We start from the raw sequence: 13,190 nt of genomic DNA, 5'->3' as shown, positions 1-13,190 counted from the left end.
TACAGGCTGGATGTAAACACCAAAAAGAGAAAAATTGTGTCTGATTCACAGGGATTCGGATAAGGAAGGAACAATTTAGGTTAAGTATCAGGAAGCATTACCTAACAGCAAGGTGAATCAGGCTGTGGACTCATTCCCCAAACAAGGCCAAAACTTAAAAGCACTATTTACTTGGGACTTAAAACCTGACCCATTGCCAAAATATTGAAACAGATACCGTCAAATCTAGTCCCAAAGCTGGCCAAATGTGAAAGGCACTATTAGCTCTACTAAAATATTCCCAATGTTATAAACGGACTATTACAGGCAGGTCTTGTAACAGCCCCAGCGCTGGAGGTGCATACAAGGGATTTCCAGCCTCTCCGATTCGGCACATCTGCAGAAGGCTGCACAGGAACTAGGAGAGCATACAGGAAGCTCACCAAGTGTGCATGAGCTTTAGGGATAGGAGATGCCTCGCAATCAACATCCAGAAACGGGCTGCAGCCTCTCTAACAACGCTGAGAAAAGAGATGGAGACCAGACACTAAGCCACTCAGCACAGAGCTACCTACTGTAGCATCCTTGGAGAAGAAAACTCACTCATGCCTCAGGAAAGGCTACAACAACATCCATTCTTACAGTGACCTACTTATGTGCCCTCATCTCTTCCCCTCTGTCCCCCGTTATCTTTTTTTCATGAAAGGGATGCAGTGCTGCACTGGCCATGAGAGGAGCTGCACAATCAAATAGGTCTTTTCCTGCAATCGTGCAGAGCAGGAGGGGGAAATTAAAATGTCCTTGTCTATGAGCAGCGGTTCCAACCTGTGGTCAGATCCTTCACCAGAATGGCAACTAATGCCGATCCTCCTCCAGTCTAGGATGAGCAGAGCTGGAGCGAAGAGGAAACAGAGTGTGATAAACTGTCCTCAAGAGACACCCCACTTACTACACTAGACACGGCTAAAAATTCACCAGTACTTTCCTGATGCTGCTTTCCTCTGGAAGCAATTGCCATAGGTTCCCAGCCTAGGCTATAGGATCACAAAGGGGAGCAGAGCCAGGAGCGTCACTAAATTGAGTGTAAGGAACCTGTTTTAGAGTGTAAGAATAGAAGGAAAAGCATCAGAGGAGTTAGCCTGTCATGTGAGCTGAAGTAAAAGGATAGATGAGCACAGGGTGAGCCCAGGAAGCTGTTAAGACATAAGGGTCAGTGTGACAAACTGCAAGTGGAGAAGGGGATTGAGAGGTGGCAGAAGCACAGTGCAAGCAGGAGCAAAGACAGCACTGCACAGAACCTAGGAAGTGAAGATGCAGAACCAGTGGGGAAACCAGAACACGTTGGAGGTGGCAGTTAGCTCCAGCATGTCCACACTGGGGCAGAGAGGGACAGTAGCCAAACAAAGAGGGTAGCAAACCAGCTAACCTGTGTCTGACTAAGGCTAAGATTTGATCATGGTTATTTTTAGTAAAAGTCACAAACAGGTCAAAGAGAATAAACGAAAATTGAGAGCTCGTGACCTATCTGTGACTTTACTAAAAATAACTAGGGGTGGGGGTGGGGATGCAGGGCTAGATAGGAAAAGGAATGGAGTCCCATGGGGAGCACTAACAGGCCGAGCCCACCTCCATGGCAGGGGCACAGCCCCGGCTCCAGTGGCCGCAGTGCGGGACACCACCACAAGGGGGCACAGCCCCCGCTCCAAAGCTAGTTGCAGCTGTGGGACAGGGGTGCACGGCCCCAACAGCAGCCCCTGCCAAGTCCCAGCTGGGCAGGGGGAGGGGGCACACAGCCCTGGGAAGCCACAAGGGGAGGCGCACAGTCCCAACTGCAGCCCCTGCCAAGCCCAGGATACCGCAGGGCTAGGGCACACGGTCCCGGCTGTAGCACCCGCCAAGGCCAGGACACCGCCAGGCAATGGCTCGCAGCCCCAGCTACGTGGACGCTGCGGGGCTGAGGCACATGGCCCCAGCTACAGCCCCTGGCAGAAGCCACGGGGCTCAGGCTCCATGGTCCTGGTTCCAGCCGGCCCCAGTTGCAGGGCAGGGGAACACAGTCCTGCCTCCTCCCCCTGAAGCCCTACAAGTCACGGAGGTCTGGTAAAGTCACGGAATCCGTGACTGCTGTGACCTCTGACTAAATCATAGCCTTATGGATGACCCATAATAAGAGGCATTGCAATTATCAGAACAATTCATTTGTGTGTGCATATCAAAGAAACAGTAATTAGGCTAGCCCTCTCTAACCACTGTTCGATTACCTATGTCCTGTTAGAAGCAAGCAAATTAGCTTGTAGGTGACAAGTTCTTTTCCTGCCTTAATTGCCTTTACATTATGTATACACAACTGTGTTCAGGCAACCTTAAGATCAAAGATGTGAGACACCGCATGAAACGAACATCATTACCTATACTGTCTTCAGCTTCTCTCTCCCTGTTATAATGAATGACTGGCAGGTGCCTTATGTAATGTGTGCACAGGAAATAGAATGTTAACTTCAAAGTGATGGGTCAGTGTGTGCTCAGTCACATGCTGTGCTCATAACACTTGACAGCCTGTTTCAGCTGTGCAACCTTGGCTGCCGGTTATAGGGTCCCTGAGCTGGAACCCTAAATAGGAGGAGGGCCTGGGTTCCCCTACCAGCCACTGGCAAAGTGGCATGAGCCCAGAGTCAGAGGCCGGAGATCTGACGCAATGTCTTGGCATAGGCACTGACTCCGTGGGTGCTCTGGGGCTGGAGCACCCACAGGAAAAAATTTGTGGGTGCTCCACCAAGGTCCCCTCCCCACCTCAGCACACCACATCCCTGCTCCTCTGCCTACCTCCCAGCACTTGCTGCTGCCAAACAGCTGTTTGGCAGTGTAGCAAGCTCTGGGCAGGGGAGTGGGAGGAGCGGGAACGCAGCGCGGTAAGGGGAGAAGGTGGGGAAGAGGGGCAGGGATTTGGGGAAGGAGTCAGAATAAGGGCAGGGAATTTGGGGAAGGGGCTAGAATGGGGGCTGGGGTGCGGCCAGGGTAGATGGGGGTAGAGCACCCACTGGCGTGAGCAGAAGTCAGCACCTATAGGTCTTGGAATTATTTGCTGAATTTCATTACCCCAAAAGGGGTGGACATTAAGATTTGTAACCTGGCCTCCAGACAGTTCACAAAGAGACCAGTGCAGCAAGGAGCAACTGTTAGTAGGGGCACCAAAGTGAAAGATGCCCCACCTGGAGATTAGCAGGCACTCCTGGGTGAGTGACCCCCTTTACAAGCCTGGAAAACCTCCCCCATGAAGAGGAAATGAAAAGGCTGGGACTGTTTAGTTAAGAGAGATATGGGGGAGGGAATGGACATGATGGAAACACAAAAACGCACAGGTGTAAAACCCAGAAGGGACCATTATGATCACCTCATCATGTGTTTAAATATCGCTAAGCATGAATGTCTCCATCTAGGAACAAAGAACATGGGCTAAACTTACAGGAGGGCAGCTATCCCAAGAAGCAGAGACTCTGACAAAGATTTGGGAGTGGTGGTGGTGGATAAACAGCTGAACATGAGCTCCCAGCGTGACGCTGTAATCAAAAGAGCGAATGCGATCCTGGGATGCATTAACGGGGGGAAGCCGAGTAGGAGCAGAGAGGTTATTTCACCTCTACATTTGGCACTGGTGCAAATGCTGCTGGAATGCTGTGTCCAGTTATGGTGCCCACAGTTCAAGAAAGAGGTTGATAAATTATAGAGGGTTCAAAGAAGAGCCATGAGAATGATTACAGGATTAGAAAACCTGCTTTGTAGTGACTGAGTTCTTTGAATCTACTTGGCTTTAGAACACTAAGGGTGGCTTGACTGCAATTTATAAGCATCTACATGTGGAACAAGTATTTAATAATGGAATCTTCAATCTAGCAGAGAAAGGCATAACAATCCATTGGCTAGAAGTTGAAGGTAGACAAATTCAGGAATTAAGGAAAAAAAAATTTTAACAGTGAGTAATTAAGCATCAGAACAATTTACCAAGGGATGCGGTGGATTCTCTGTCCCTGACAATTTTAAACTCAAGTTGGACGTTTTTCTAAAAGATCTGCTCTGGGAATTATTCTGGGAAGTTCTCTGGCCTGTGTTGTACAGGTGGCCAGACTAAATGATCACAGTGGTCCCTTCTGGGCTTGTAATCTAGTCTGATCTCATGCATGGCTGCCGGTGGAGGCAGACCACCCACTAATTTCTCCCCAGGAGTGCTCCAGCCCCGGAGCACCCACAGTGTTGGCGCCTATGCTAGTCAACAGTTTCACAGAAGACGGGCCTGCTTTTGGTGGGAGGGAGGGGCAGGATTAGAAGGGCAGGATCAGAAGTCCAGCTGATAAAGTCAGCTAGAGTAGCCTTGGAGAAATCTAAGTAATTTGACTTAGTACCACATAATATTTTCATTAAAAAAAAAAAACACAAAAACTTTCATTGAATTAACAGGGCACATTATGAGGACTAAAGACTAGCGCGCTGACTGATCTCAAAGCAGTTATTAATGGGAAGATGTGACTGAGCAGGGCTGTTTCTAGCGAGGTCTGCCAGGGATTGATTCTTTGTTCAATTCTGATAAAAACGTTAAATTTTAAATAATCATTTATACAATGTAAAATCTTTACTAATAAAGTTTGCACACTCAGACTCAGACTTTAAGGTCAGAAGGGACCATTATGATCATCTAGTCTGACCTCCTGCAAAAAGCAGGCCACAGAATCCTACCCATCCACTTCTATAACAAACCCCTAACCTATGTCTGAGTTACTGAAGTCTTCAAATTGTGGTTTGAAGACCTCAAGCTGCAGAGAATCCTCCAGCAAGTGACCCATGCCCCACGCTGCAGAGGAAGGCGAAAAACCTCCAGGGCGTCTGCCAATCTGCCCTGGAGGAAAATTCCTTCCAGACCCCAAATATGGCAATCAGTTAAACCCTGAGCATGTGGGCAAGACTCATCAGCCAGCACCCAGGAAAGAATTCTCTGCAGTAACTCAGATCCCATCCCATATAACACCCCATCACAGAGCACTGGGCATACTTACCTGCTGATAATCAAAGATCAGTTGCCAAAATTAGGCAATCCCATCATACCATCCCTTCCATAAACTTATCAAGCTTAGTCTTAAAGCCAGATATGTCTTCTGCTCCCACTACTCCCCTTGGAAGGCTGTTCCAGAACTTCACTCCTCTAACGGTTAGAAACCTTTGTCTAATTTCAAGTCTAAACTTCCTAGTGTCCAGTTTATACCCATTTGTTCTTGTTTCCACATTGGTACTAAGCTTAAATAATTCCTCTCCCTCCCTAATATTAATCCCTCTGATGTATTTATACAGAGCTAGCATATTCCCCCTCAATCTTCTTTTGGTTAGGCTAAACAAGCCAAGTTCTTTGAGTCTCCTTTCATAGGACAGGTTTTCCATTCCTCGGATCATCCTAGTAGCCCGTCTCTGAACCTGTTCCAGTTTGAATTCATCCTTCTTAAACATGGGAGACCAGAACTGCACAAAGTATTCCAGATGAGGTCTCACCAGTGCCTTATATAATGGTACTAACACCTCCTTATCTTTGCTGGAAATACCTCGCCTGATGCATCCTAAAACTGCATTAGCTTTTTTAATGGCCATATCACATTGGCAGCTCATAGTCCTCCTGTGATCAACCAATACTCCAAGGTCCTTCTCCTCCTCTGTTACTTCCAACTGATGTGTCCCCAATTTATAGCTAAAATTCACGACAAGGATCGGTGGGGTAGTAACTAATGAGGACAGGCTACTGTTAGTGATCTGAATTGCCTAGTTAAATGCATCAAAAAGTGTTCTAATGCCACCAAATGAAAGGTAATACTGCTGGGAACCAAGAACACCAGTTATACCTACAGGATAGGGACTGACGTGGAAAGCAGTGATTCAAGGACTTGGGGACCATCGCTCATCACCTCAACATAAGCTGTCAGTGCAATGCTGTAGCAAAACTGGCTAATGCAATTATTTGCTGCATCAAAGGGGAATATCAAGCAGAATTAGGGAAGCGAACTTGCCTCTACACAAAGCACAGATGACACAGTATCCTATTGTCTTCAGTTCTAGTGTCTGCACTTCAAAAAGAGCATGCAGAGTTCAAAGAAGGGCCACACAAATGCCCCAGGGGCTGGAACACAAGCCTGAAGTTGTCTGTTCGTAAACCCCTTCGTTTTCAGTTTTAAACTATTTTTACCGAAAAGTGCCCTGGTTTTACTAAAAGTAGTATTCTTCCCCCTTCTCCTCCCCCCCCAAAAACTGTCACCCTACTTTTTTATCATTTGAATATATAAACAACTTATTTTATTAGGAAAATACAGTATACTGCATAATTTGACACATTAAAATGGGAAGGAAACAAAATCTGTCAGAATACGTTGCAGAGCACAAGGAAGCATTCGGAAGATTTAAAAAAACAAAAAACAGGAGAAAAGGATGAAGTTGAGTGTATGCGCTGCAAATGGCATGGCCCAATTAGCCTATAAATATTTACATCGAACAGTTCTAAGTCTACACCAGTAAACTGTTTATTCAAACGAGAAGTTTTATTTAGGGATTAGAGATATTGTTTTCTTAAACTCAGAAGCGGCAGCATTGTGTTCTGAGTTCTGTTTTAGTTCTTCAGCAAACCACACTGATGAACAGAATTCAAAGCATTAATCTATTGAATACTTTTTTCCCCACCTTTCTGCCCACAAAAGAAAATTTTACTCAGAAAAATTAGTTTTTTGCACTGATTTTCACCTGTTTTTGTGGTAATAACCACTGATAAAATCCCAAGAAAAATTAAATAAAATCAAAACTGAAAACAAAGGGCCCTATCTATTCAATTTATCAAAGGAAAGGCCGAGAGGTGATTTGATCACTGTGTACCAGCTCAGACACGTGGAAAAAGAGTGAGGGATCCCCTGCGAGTGGGTTATCTTTCAGCTTTGAAATCAGATGCAATTTCCTAGAAGTGAGGGTAACTAAACATGGAACAGTTTACCAGGGAGGTGGTGGACTCTCCATCAGCTGGAGTCTGAGATTAGATATCTAGCTAAAAGACAAGCTTTAGTGCAGTTTCTGGAAGAAATCCTACCATCTGCGTGTGCAAGGCCTTGAACTGGATGACCTTGGTTTCTTACGATCTTGGAGACTGAATCTGTATTAATCCCACTGTTCATCCTCTCCCTTCATAGGCCACAGAGAGAACAGAAGTTCTGCAATGCCCTGAACACTTGCAGCTCTGCCTTATGACACTGACTAATCCAGCATCAGGTTTCAGGGCTTCAGCTAGTTCCCTGCAGGGGTTAAGGAGGAATTTCCCTTCCCTGAAGCACAATTGGTCAGATGTGTTCTGGGTTTTTTCCTGCCTTCCTCTGAAGCATCAGCTGGAGACGGAATGCTGGACAGGGTGGGCTGGAGTTCTGAGGTGGAAAGAGAAGATGTCTGTCTGGTGAGTCTTGCTCAGAGTCAACCTGAGTTGGAGGTGGGAAGAAATTTTCTTCCAAATCAGATTGGTGAGGCCCGTGCATCCCCCACACCTATCTTCTTCTGCAGCATGGAGCATGAACTGCATGGGCATCTCTCACCTTATCAGTTCCCTGCCACTGTAGAGGCCTCGGGCTTTGGTGGCATCTTGGTCTCTCCTGCCCTCTGCCTATGACAAGAACTTAGCCTCCTGATGACTCAGATCCCTTCATCTACCCAAGTTATTGGGCTCAACACAGGGGCACGGGGTGAGGTTGATGCTGTGGGGTGTACAGGTCAAAATGGATAATCTGATGGTTTCTTCTGCCTTCAACTCTATGAAACTAAACCTGGCTTCTCATTATTTACCACACCACCAATTTTATGTAGCCTGGGAAGAAAACAAGATCATTGGTAGTAAAGTTTGCAGATCATTGGCTACAGAATTGAATTGGGCAAGATACAGATCCCCGTGGAACTCCTCTAGAAATACTCCCATTGGATGGCAATTCCCTATTTACAATTACTTGTTAAGAGCTATCAATTAGCTAGTTTTTAATCGATTTAGCAAGCTACATTTTGGGGGGGGGTGCGCTAATTTTTAATCAGATGTCATGTGGGACTAAGTCAAATGTGTAACAGAAGTCCCAGTATATTATATCAACAGTTACTATTATCCACCATACTTGAGCTTTTTGGGGGGAAAAAACAAACAGCTGGTTAATCTGACAAGACATTTTTCATAAATCCATGTTACTTATGCTATCAGCATTTCTTTCTTTACTGATTGTACCCCATAAGTCTGTCCATGATTTTGTCCTGGACTGATGTCAGGTTAATCAGCCTATAGTTAACCAGGTCATCCATTTACCCTTTTTAAATATTAGTACATTAGCTTCCCCTCCGCCCCCCAGCTCTAGAACTTCCTATATGACAATCTGTTCCTTTGTTGAAGGTTTAAAAAGGCATGCTCACCTGCAGTGAACAGGAAGTCTCTCATGGCAAATGTTATCAGCTACCACAGAATTAAAGCCTTTGGGATTTTTTTTTTGTTTGTTTGTTTTTAGAAAAAATTGATTTTTTAGCTCTTAGAATCATGAAGCTCTTTCAGCGCCATCCAAGTGTAACTGATGCATAGAACTGGCCATAGTCCTGGCAGCTGTGGGCTGTTGCTTTTCAAAATCCTGTAGGAAGCAGTGAAACGAACAAAACTCATCCATTTCACTCTATACTGCTGCTCAGCAAAGCAATGAGCAGAGGCAGAGAATGGAGAATATTTAAAAACAGAAGCCAGGGGAAGGAGATTAATCTCCTCAAATCAGCCAGAGAGGAGAGTAGTAGCCATGCACCCTCCATCCTGCATCAGAGGGCTCTGCAGTGGGAAGGGGCAGAGAGAGAATGAACATTCCTTTCTCCCCCTCCAGAAGGACCTAGGGGAGGGAGGACTCAAGTTTACTGGACACGAACTATATGGAAGTAGATATAAAAGATCAAAATCCTGAGTTGGGTTCAGCCAATCCCAGCATCCCCCCTTTTCCCAGAAGCTTTAATGGGGAAGGGAGTGAAGGATGGAAGAAAAATGAGTTCTGAACTTCCTTCGAGAAGTGGAGCCCCTTTTACACTGGTTTTTGGCAAGCAAGGTCATTCCTCTGGCTCTTGGGTTTGGCAACGTATGCCAACCGTGGTTGCATACAGAGATACAAGAGTAACTCTAGGGAAGGGAGCACATAACTTTATGGTTCTGGCGTGGCACAGTGAGGGATAAAATGGGGAACGCACACACAGCATAGGGAGGCAGTACAGTGATGGATGCCACAGAGAACCCCCAGAGGAAGAAAACAAACATGCCAAGTAGATGCACCCTGCTGTTATGAACAGGTCTTGAAAAGAAACTGACCTGACCCGTATTAGCCTGAGGACTTAGTCTATTAGCCAGAGTAAAAATACCTGTGCTGCCACACCCTGCCCAATGACATGTCCTCTGCAATGTACAATAATGTATCTGGGTAGGTTTAGTATCTCAATAATGGGCTAGCCAGACTAACATTCATTTGATAAGTTTCTCCCACATTTGTTGCATAATAAATCCATCAGAAAACATGATCTCCCAGAGCTAGCTGTTGAATGCCACAAGCAGCATTTATCATGTGAATTACTGAACACATGCTGGGGAAGTCTAACAGATAATGTATTTGACAAATACTTCTCAAAAAAGTCCCACTTATTGCACCACCTTAGCTTTTCTCTTCTGCTTTTCCTTCCCAACTTCAGATACCAAGGCCAGAAGAAACCACTAGGATCATCTAATCTGCCTTCCTGGATACCCAAGCTGTAGAATTTCCCCAGAAGCTGGAATAAGGCAGATCTTTTAGAAAGATACCTAATCTCATTTAAAGCCCCCACGATGCAAGAGTTCAACTAGGTCTGCTAGCCAAGAGCAATACAAGAGATACCAACCTGCCATCCCCACCCACAGACCCCAGAGAGGGTATCAACCAGGCAAGATGCCAACCCTCCCAAGCTGCTGGGATTCCTTTCAAAGTGCTGCTCCTAGACCCTGTTCAGAGGATCTGTATATTGTATCAGCTTCCAGCGCTTGCTGTCTGAATTTTGCAGCACACTTCCCCACCCCACTCACTGCCCAAACAACCTGATTGATACAGGGAGATGCATTCTCTCTCCACCTTCTCCCACCCACTCCAAACACTCCTGGCTACTGCAAAAGGCATCCCTCTCCCGCTCTTCTCCCCACACGTTCTCCATTTCTGAGTCAGCCTCCCCAGCTTCACCCTAAGCAGAGTGAAGCTGACCAGATGCTTTCCAGCTTCACAAAGGAAAGGTACTGTGTACTAAAGGGGTGTAGCAGAGCCAGACTCCCTACCATGACATTGCCTCCTGGCCATTCTGAAATTAGCTCAAGTCCTTCTGCAAGCCGCCCTCCTCCGGTGGTGTCTTGTTCGCCTACTTAGTGTCTACTCCCACTTTGCTGTCTCCACCACTCTGGGATCCACATCACTCCCCAGCCCTCCGACTACGCCCCACTGTCTCCCCCGCTTTCAGAGAGGCCAGCAGTCTACAGTTAGCCACTTGCCTCAGTGGCCTGCGGCAGTCACCCATCTTGTCCCTTGTTCCAGGGACAAACTGCAGTCTGCGTTGCCACTTCCCTCACAGCAAGTAGGGGCAGCGCTAGCACCGTATCTCCCCTTCCTCCAGGGCCTCAGTTTGGCAGTGGTCAGCCAGATGCTCCCCCTGCTCTGCTACGCTGCCCAGCATGGCTCTAGCCATGGTGCTCCTAGGTAGCCAGTCCTTCTCCCTAGGAGCCCAGAGAGAGACTCCTACTGCTCTGTTGAGCAGCCCTTTATTTATTTATATATATATATATATATATATATATATATATATATATATATATATATATATATATATATATATATATATATATATATATATATATATATATATAGCCCCTGCTGGCCCGGATTGGCCAGTGCAACAAGGCACCTCCTAATGGGCTCACTCAGGGCTTGTCTACATCAGAAAGTTGCAGCGCTGGTGAGGGAGTTACAGCGCTGCAACTTTGAAGGTGTACACATCTGCAGGGCACCACCAGCGCTGCAACTCCCTGTTTGCAGCGCTGGCCGTACTCCCGTTTTGTCTCGGGTGTAGAGGATCCAGCGCTGGTGATCCAGCGCTGGTAATCCAATGTAGACAGTTACCAGCGCTTTTCTTGACCTCCGTGGAAGGAGGAAGCCTCTGGTAATCAAGCTGGTTTCCTTTCCCGGTTTGCTCTCTCGGTCCCGGAGCCACCCAGCAAACCGCAGGGAAGGAGACCTGCTTGCTCGGGGTTCCGGGACCGAGAGAGCAAACCGGGAAAGGAGACCAGCTTCGCCGCGGTTTGCTCTCGCGTTCCCGGAGCCACCCAGCAAACCGCAGGGAAGGAGACCTGCTTGCTCGGGGTTCCGGGACCGAGAGAGCAAACCGGGAACGCCGCGGTTTGCTCTCTCGGTCCCGGAGCCACCCAGCAAACCGCAGGGAAGGAGACCTGCTTGCTCGGGGTTCCGGGACCGAGAGAGCAAACCGGGAACGCCGCGGTTTGCTCTCTCGGTCCCGGAGCCACCCAGCAAACCGCAGGGAAGGAGACCTGCTTGCTCGGGGTTCCGGGACCGAGAGAGCAAACCGCGGCGAAGCTGGTTTCCTTTCCCGGTTTGCTCTCTCGGTCCCGGAACCCCGAGCAAGCAGGTCTCCTTCCCTGCGGTTTGCTGGGTGGCTCCGGGACCGAGAGAGCAAACCGCGGCGTTCCCGGTTTGCTCTCTCGGTCCCGGAACCCCGAGCAAGCAGGTCTCCTTCCCTGCGGTTTGCTGGGTGGCTCCGGGACCGAGAGAGCAAACCGCGGCGTTCCCGGTTTGCTCTCTCGGTCCCGGAACCCCGAGCAAGCAGGTCTCCTTCCCTGCGGTTTGCTGGGTGGCTCCGGGACCAGAGAGCAAACCGCGGCGAAGCTGGTTTCCTTTCCCGGTTTGCTCTCTCCGTCCCGGAACCCCCCTTGAAGCCGCCCAACAGCGCTGCAGTGTGGCCACATCTAACACCACTTGCAGCGCTGGTTGCTGTAAGTGTGGCCACTCTGCAGCGCTGGCCCTATACAGCTGTACTAATACAGCTGTAACAACCAGCGCTGCAAAATTTTAGATGTAGACATGGCCTTAGTGAACTCTCCTCTAATGGGAGGGTTCTGCACAGGCTCCTTCTGGCCTGCTTTAACCCTTCCTCTTCATCACATGGGGCAACCATCTCACTCCAGGGGGATTAAAAGTTAAAATGCACAATGTATCTCAGGTGATTCCAGATTCCAGTACCTTTTAGCATGTAAATCCTCACACCCTTCATTTCTAAAACCCCTTTCACCAAGTCACCTGAAAAACTTCCATGCACTTCTCTGCAGGAAAAGGTACCAGAAACTCTTCAGGGCAGACTCCTCTGCCACAGAAAGCTTGTGTACAGCAAACAGCTTTTGTGTTAAATGCTAGATGCTTAGTACTGTATAAAACTCCACATGCTCAGAGCATTTTTAACATACACTTGCCTGATTTTAAACTTTCAGGATTCCTTTTTAAAAGCTAGTAAATTCACATACAGGAGCCCTCATTACTGGTAGTCCAGGCTGCTAAATGCAATTCAGAAGAAGATATATCATTATGCATAATTAAAAAACACATTAAAACCTAAGCAAATCACAACCAAGGTTACATTAAAAAGTTCTAATGTTAACCTTATTCAAATCAGGCACACATACAGAAGAATGGCCACTGATTAGGAGTGAGAAACATGGAGGCATGTGAAGTGTTGGAAGATCAGGCCTAAAGAGCATGCCAGACAGTAAGAAAGAGGTCAATATGAGAAGGAACAGTACACACTAGCAACTCAGGGAATTCCTTTCCAGCTTTTAGGTCTTCACATGAACATTAGAACTGACAGACTGGATCCAACCAGTGGCCCATCCACTGCATTAGTCTGCCTCCAAGAGCGACCCGACTAACTGCTTCAGAGGAAGGTGCAGACATCCAGCCAAAGGGAGCAGTGGGATAACCCACAGGAAGGTTCTTCTTCATTTCTATCAGTTAGGGCTTGTCTACTTAAGAAACTGACTGCAATAAACTACTGTGCGCTAGTTCCAGAATAGCCATAGTGCTCTGAATTCACACTACCCAATTCCAGAATAACCTCCCCATGCAGACAAGCCCCTA

The 13,190-nt window shown here is 47.3% G+C and overlaps 1 protein-coding gene across 1 annotated transcript in view; it reads right to left on the bottom strand.

Annotated features, from left to right (window-relative positions):
* Nucleotides 1-13,190, bottom strand: part of ATP6V0D1 (ATPase H+ transporting V0 subunit d1) — a 90,094-nt gene that overhangs the window by 75,813 nt on the left and 1,091 nt on the right. The gene's annotated exons all lie outside the window — the stretch shown is intronic.

The sequence above is a fragment of the Gopherus evgoodei genome, chromosome 12 (assembly GCF_007399415.2).
Source record: "Gopherus evgoodei ecotype Sinaloan lineage chromosome 12, rGopEvg1_v1.p, whole genome shotgun sequence".
NCBI classification, from domain to species: Eukaryota; Metazoa; Chordata; order Testudines; family Testudinidae; genus Gopherus; species Gopherus evgoodei.
The sequence above is the reverse complement of the archived record's forward strand: the minus strand, read 5'-3'. Positions and strand labels throughout refer to the sequence as shown.